General features: G+C 40.5%; 1 non-coding gene across 1 annotated transcript; it reads right to left on the bottom strand.

The window, feature by feature from the left end:
- Nucleotides 1–599: 599 nt before the first annotated feature.
- On the bottom strand, nt 600–671 carry TRNAR-CCG (transfer RNA arginine (anticodon CCG)). Its single transcript has one exon. It is a non-coding gene; the product is annotated as a tRNA-Arg (tRNA).
- Nucleotides 672–5,298: the final 4,627 nt, after the last annotated feature.

Genomic DNA, 5,298 nt, shown 5'->3' with positions numbered 1-5,298 from the left:
GATAAATAGTACTTGGTATACTATATGTGTGTGCCAAATTTCAAATTTCTATCTTGAATAGTAAGGGCGGAAGAAATTTTATCAGGAATTCCCACCACGCCCCAAATTACCGTAAAACACCATGATCTCAGGAAAAAAATTTCCTGAGACATCCGTAATTACCCTAGGGTCATGTTTCGCCCATCATTCTCTTCAGCTTAGAACTGCCTTTCAGGCGGTATGACTCACATGTCTCCATCATGTATCTAAGGCGAGAAAATCCCGAAAAAAGGGATTTTTTGGGTATAAATATCCTTTTTTCAACTTTTAGCCCCTCTGGACCCCCATGTTTTAACGCAGAGATCTGAAAAAATCTGATAAATACTACTAGGTGGGCTGAATGTTTATGCACAATTCCAATTTTCCAGGTGCAAAAGTAAGCCCGCAAAAAAAATGAAAATGAAATCTTTAAATTTTACGTCCCACGGTTATGCCGGTTAGACTAAAGGAGACGGTGATTATGAGAGATGAGTGAAATGGTGGAATGAAGAAAGTGGGAGGAAACGGAAGAACTCCGAGAAAACCCACGAGCACGGTGTTTGTCCACCACAAAGTCCACACGGCGCGAGCTGGGATCGAACCAGCGACCCCAAGCACCGGAGGTGAAAGCTCTACCACTGAGCCACCGCGCCCCCTGCCAAAAAAAATTATATATACCGACAATGTCCCATATTCCCGTATACAGAGGGAAATTGTTAAACTTCCCTGAGACATCCCTAATTACCCTAGGATCATGGTTTGCACATCATTCTCTTCAGAATAGAACTGCCTTTCAGGCGGTACCATTCACTTGTCTCCATCATGTATCTAAGGCGAGAAAATCCCGTGAAAGGGATTTTTTGGTAAAAATTTCCCTTTTTCAACGTTTAGCCCCTTTGTACGCCCATGTTTTAACACAGAAGTACGAAAAAATCTCGTAAATACTCCTCGGTGGACTGAATGTTTGTGCACAATATCAATCTTCTAGGTGCAAAAATAAGCCCGCACAAAATAATACCGAAAATGTCCAAAATTCCCCTATACAGAAGTATATTTTCATAAAAATTCCCTGACAATTCCCTAATTACCCTAGGGTCATGTGTCGCACATCATTCTCTTCAGAATAGGCGGCCACTCACTTGTCTCCATCATGTATTTAAGGCGGGAAAATGAGGAAAAACGGGATTTTGGGGTAAAAATATCCCTTTTCTCAACTTTTTGATCCTCTGGACCCCCCCCCCTGTTTTAACGCAGAAATCTAAAAAAAATCTGGTAAATATTACTCGGAATGTTTGTGCAAAATGTCAATCTTCTACGTGTAAAAATAAGCCCGCCAAAAAATAATGAACATAGACCGGCCCCGCAATATTAAAAGAAAATATATATTTTAGAATTATGACGTCATCACCTCCTATGTCTCGACGCAGGAAGATGTGAAACCATACGTAAGGTCTTCTACAATGCCTCTGGACTTGAAAAAAAAACCCGGACCAAAAAGCTCAAATAGGAGAGTTATAACGCAATGTACCATGAAACACCCCGTATGGTACAGATTGTACCATGGGATCCCCAAAGGGTTAATAGCAAAATTTACAGCAAAACCAGCATAAATTGTTGCTGGATCCAACATTGTTTTCCAGCTTAGAGGTCTCCAGCAATATTTGACTCTTGTAAAATATCGTCGCCACTATCAACACTTACACGTTTGGTCGTTTCCTTGAAGGGTGATTTTCCATTATAAAGATGTTTTTATACCACCAAAAGAGCTTGTAGACTACAAAAGAACTCCTCACAACACAATACGACCCAATTCTTTTGGTTCGTTCGCGCTTGTACCAATGTTGCATTATCGCATTTTATCAACTTTCGCTTTCAACTTATATACTGTTGCCAGATCTAAAAAATAAAATTACTGACAGATATAGGGCCATTCCTACCATCTCGCATCAAACCTATAGGACCATCCTACCAAACCAGTGTTTGAATTAAACTTCCGAACTAGAGGGGGATATTTTTGATAAATATATAGAAAGAAAATACTTATTCCATGTAAAAATATCATGTTATTTCTGCGAGCCGGACCCGCGATAAACTTTGACGAGAGGGGACTTCCCCGCCATCCCCCAACATAAATCGCTAGTAGTAATGTGAAAAAGACAGAAACAACAGAAATATCACAGTTTGCAGCAATAGGGAGTCTTATTCGCTTTTCAGACCAAAAAACAGAAGTTCATGTATTCGTGCGCGCCCGCGTGTATGTGTTTGTGTCACAAAATAAAGTCCTAAATCCATGTTGTAATAAATTTCCAATTTACAAAGCTTTTCTTTTTTAATGATGTTTTGAAACTAAAGAAGGCTTTAATTCTGAAAATCAACCTTGAATACTAATAAATCTCATAAAATGTCTATTGCCCCAATCACTTTTTTGTTCCTGGAGGCATTAACGCTCAACTTAGAATATTCAATAAATGTAAAATCACTAAATATATAATTACATGTAATTCATAAATGTTGCGAGACTGCGAGAAGTCTCGCGAGACTTCTCGTGCGAGACTTAACTGAGTATCGTCTCGCGTCTCGTCTCGCATGGTTTAATCTCGTCTCGCGTCTCGCATAAAATTTTCAGTCTCGTCTCGTGTCTCGTCTCGCAAATGCGAGACGAGACGCGAGACGAGACGAGACTTCTCGCGTCTCGCGTGCATCCCTACCTATGATTACTATTCTTACTTTGATAATTACGGTTTGTTCGTCTATTCCTACAGAGGTTACCTCTATGTACAAACCTATTCTTGATGTTATCACACAAGTTGCGGTTCCTGTCTCGCTTGTGATAACTCAGGTTACGTGGCCGTGATTTACGACTCCTTCTGTTTCTGTTACTGCCTTTTCGAGTGCGGTCTTGGTTCTGATTCCCTTTAAATTTCGTATTGTTTACGCTCCGGTCTGCGTATCTTTGCCTATTGCTATAACTGTAACCTCGTTTGTGCTTTTTTACTCTGTGGTTTGTCACAGCTGTTGTTGTGCGCTTACGACTTCTGTCGTCTATAATCATATGTTCGTAATTTTCACTAGATTCTGAATGAATAAAATCATTGTCAGATTTCTTACGAGGTTGGTTTGGACTACCTGTCTCTGGATGGAGTTCAGATTCCTGCGTTTCCTTTTCATTAGGAGTGTTAGTTTCTAGCTCAGGTTCCAATTCCAATATTTTATTTACACTAGGAATTTCACTTACTAACTGAGGCTCAAATTCCGGTGTCTCGTATCCAGTAGGAACATCTGACTGTAACTGGGGTTCGCATTCCGGTGTTTTGTTTTCGGCATTTACTATTTCCTGGTCGTTTTCACAACATTCTTTCGGTACAGTGTCTAAACTCTGACCTGATTCATTATTAGGCTCGACAAAATTCTCTTTATTTTCATTCCTAACTTCTATCAACTGATTATGGTTCTTTCGCCCTTCTACTAATTTGTTAATATCCTCATTAGTTAAACCCATTTTATGTAAGAGTAAATCTAGTTTCTCATTAAATAAAGCTAGTTCTTCTTGTGTGTATGGCATCTTGAACAAGAATAAACTTAAAACGTACCGTAAAATATATTATCACTACAGAATATGATTAAAATCACCTGAAAGAGATTTTTTCTTTTCAGATTACTGGTTCTAAGCTGAAAAAGAAGTGATATATTAAAATATTTATCTTATAAATATTCAAGTACCAACGGTCTCGATTCGGGTCCCTGTTTGGGCGCCATTTATTTGTAACCGCCCGGGTGTCGGGTCACTGTTCGGGCTTCCATTTATTTGTAACCGCTCTCAGTTCGAGTCGCTGTTCGGGCGGAAATTTATTTGTAACCAACTGTAGTTCGTGTCGCTGTTCGGGCGGAATTTATTTGTAACCAGCTTCAGTTCGAGTCACTGTTCGGGCGGAATTTATTTGTAATCGCCTCAGTTCGGGTCACTGTTCGAGCGAACATTTATTTGTAACCACTCCGTATTCTGTTCGCTGTCCGTGGCTCGTGGTACTACCAATAAGTATACTCCTGATACTTTAACTTACCTGGACAGGACGATGAAGGACCTCTCCAAGAAAGGTTACAAACTGTTTCCAAAAAGCTCGTCGGTCTCAATAATGAGATGAGCATTAGGCGCCGAGAGGTTCGGGTGTCTCGTCTCGAAAATCTCACGGACGATCAGATGGTCATCCAGACCATAACGCCCACAAACATCACTCATACAAACAACGAAAACACACTAGATTAAATAACACTATACTTATTTATTAGAACACTATTTAAAAACAATAACGAAGAGGAATGGACACAACACTGAACACTGAGGATGTATAACAATTTTAGTCGCTGAAATCACGCTTTGTTCTTTTCGGGCAATATAGCCCTTTATATATATATGATTACGATTCAGATATCACTACAAATTCTTCTCTCATACCCTTGACACACTTGGGGGATTAGCACTGGGGAGAAGTTGTCTGGATCGTGCCACGATGAATCCAGTTGTTACGCTGAACAGTCCTGCAGCGTAAAGGTGAATCTTCAGCAAATAAACGAAAAGAAGATCTCCACAGTGGAATACTGATATTGGAGGGCGCGTATATAACTTTTTAAACGCACAAGGTCTGCGGACCTGGGATTTCACTATAGTGCGTCCAGTAAGAGAACGTCTCTGACAGCTTGCAGTGACATTGCCACTACTCGCTTGTCAAGGTTTTCTTCGGTGCAACTGTAGTGGCAATTTAATTAATGGTATAAGACAGAGTGATCGTGGTTGGTAACACTGGTATCAAAGTAGGGACTGCAATGTCCTACCGCATGTGGTAAGAAACGTCAGAGACCATCTCTTGTTGGCCGTGCTATAGTTGGGGCTAGCCGTAAGAAATCGTCCTTCACCGGCTAAATAGCTTGTGCCCCTTCACAAAACGTAACCCACGCAACGTGCGTGGTGGCTGCGTACAACACCGGAGTCGAACTCCTCGAGCATCCAAGCTCAAGCTACGGGTTGCAATGGTCAACGGAAAAGTGTTGGCAGTTCATTTCAAAAATCACTCAGTTAACTCACCTGTATGCACATACAAACAGAATATAGAAAACAATTTATGTTAAATTTTAGTCAACTGCCCATAATGTACTAGACACGGCGGTAACACTGGCGTGAGAAAGTACAGATAACGAGCTGCAAAAACTGTGAGGCTGGTGCCACTTTGGCTACTGGGATATCTGGTCAGCCCGTATTTCTCTAATCTATTGTAATGTTTCCAT

This window comes from Thermobia domestica, chromosome 2, assembly GCF_964235325.1.
Source record: "Thermobia domestica chromosome 2, izTheDome1.hap1.1, whole genome shotgun sequence".
NCBI lineage: Eukaryota > Metazoa > Arthropoda > Insecta > Zygentoma > Lepismatidae > Thermobia > Thermobia domestica.
Note: the sequence above shows the minus strand (reverse complement) of the source record. Positions and strands in the feature narration are given on the sequence as shown.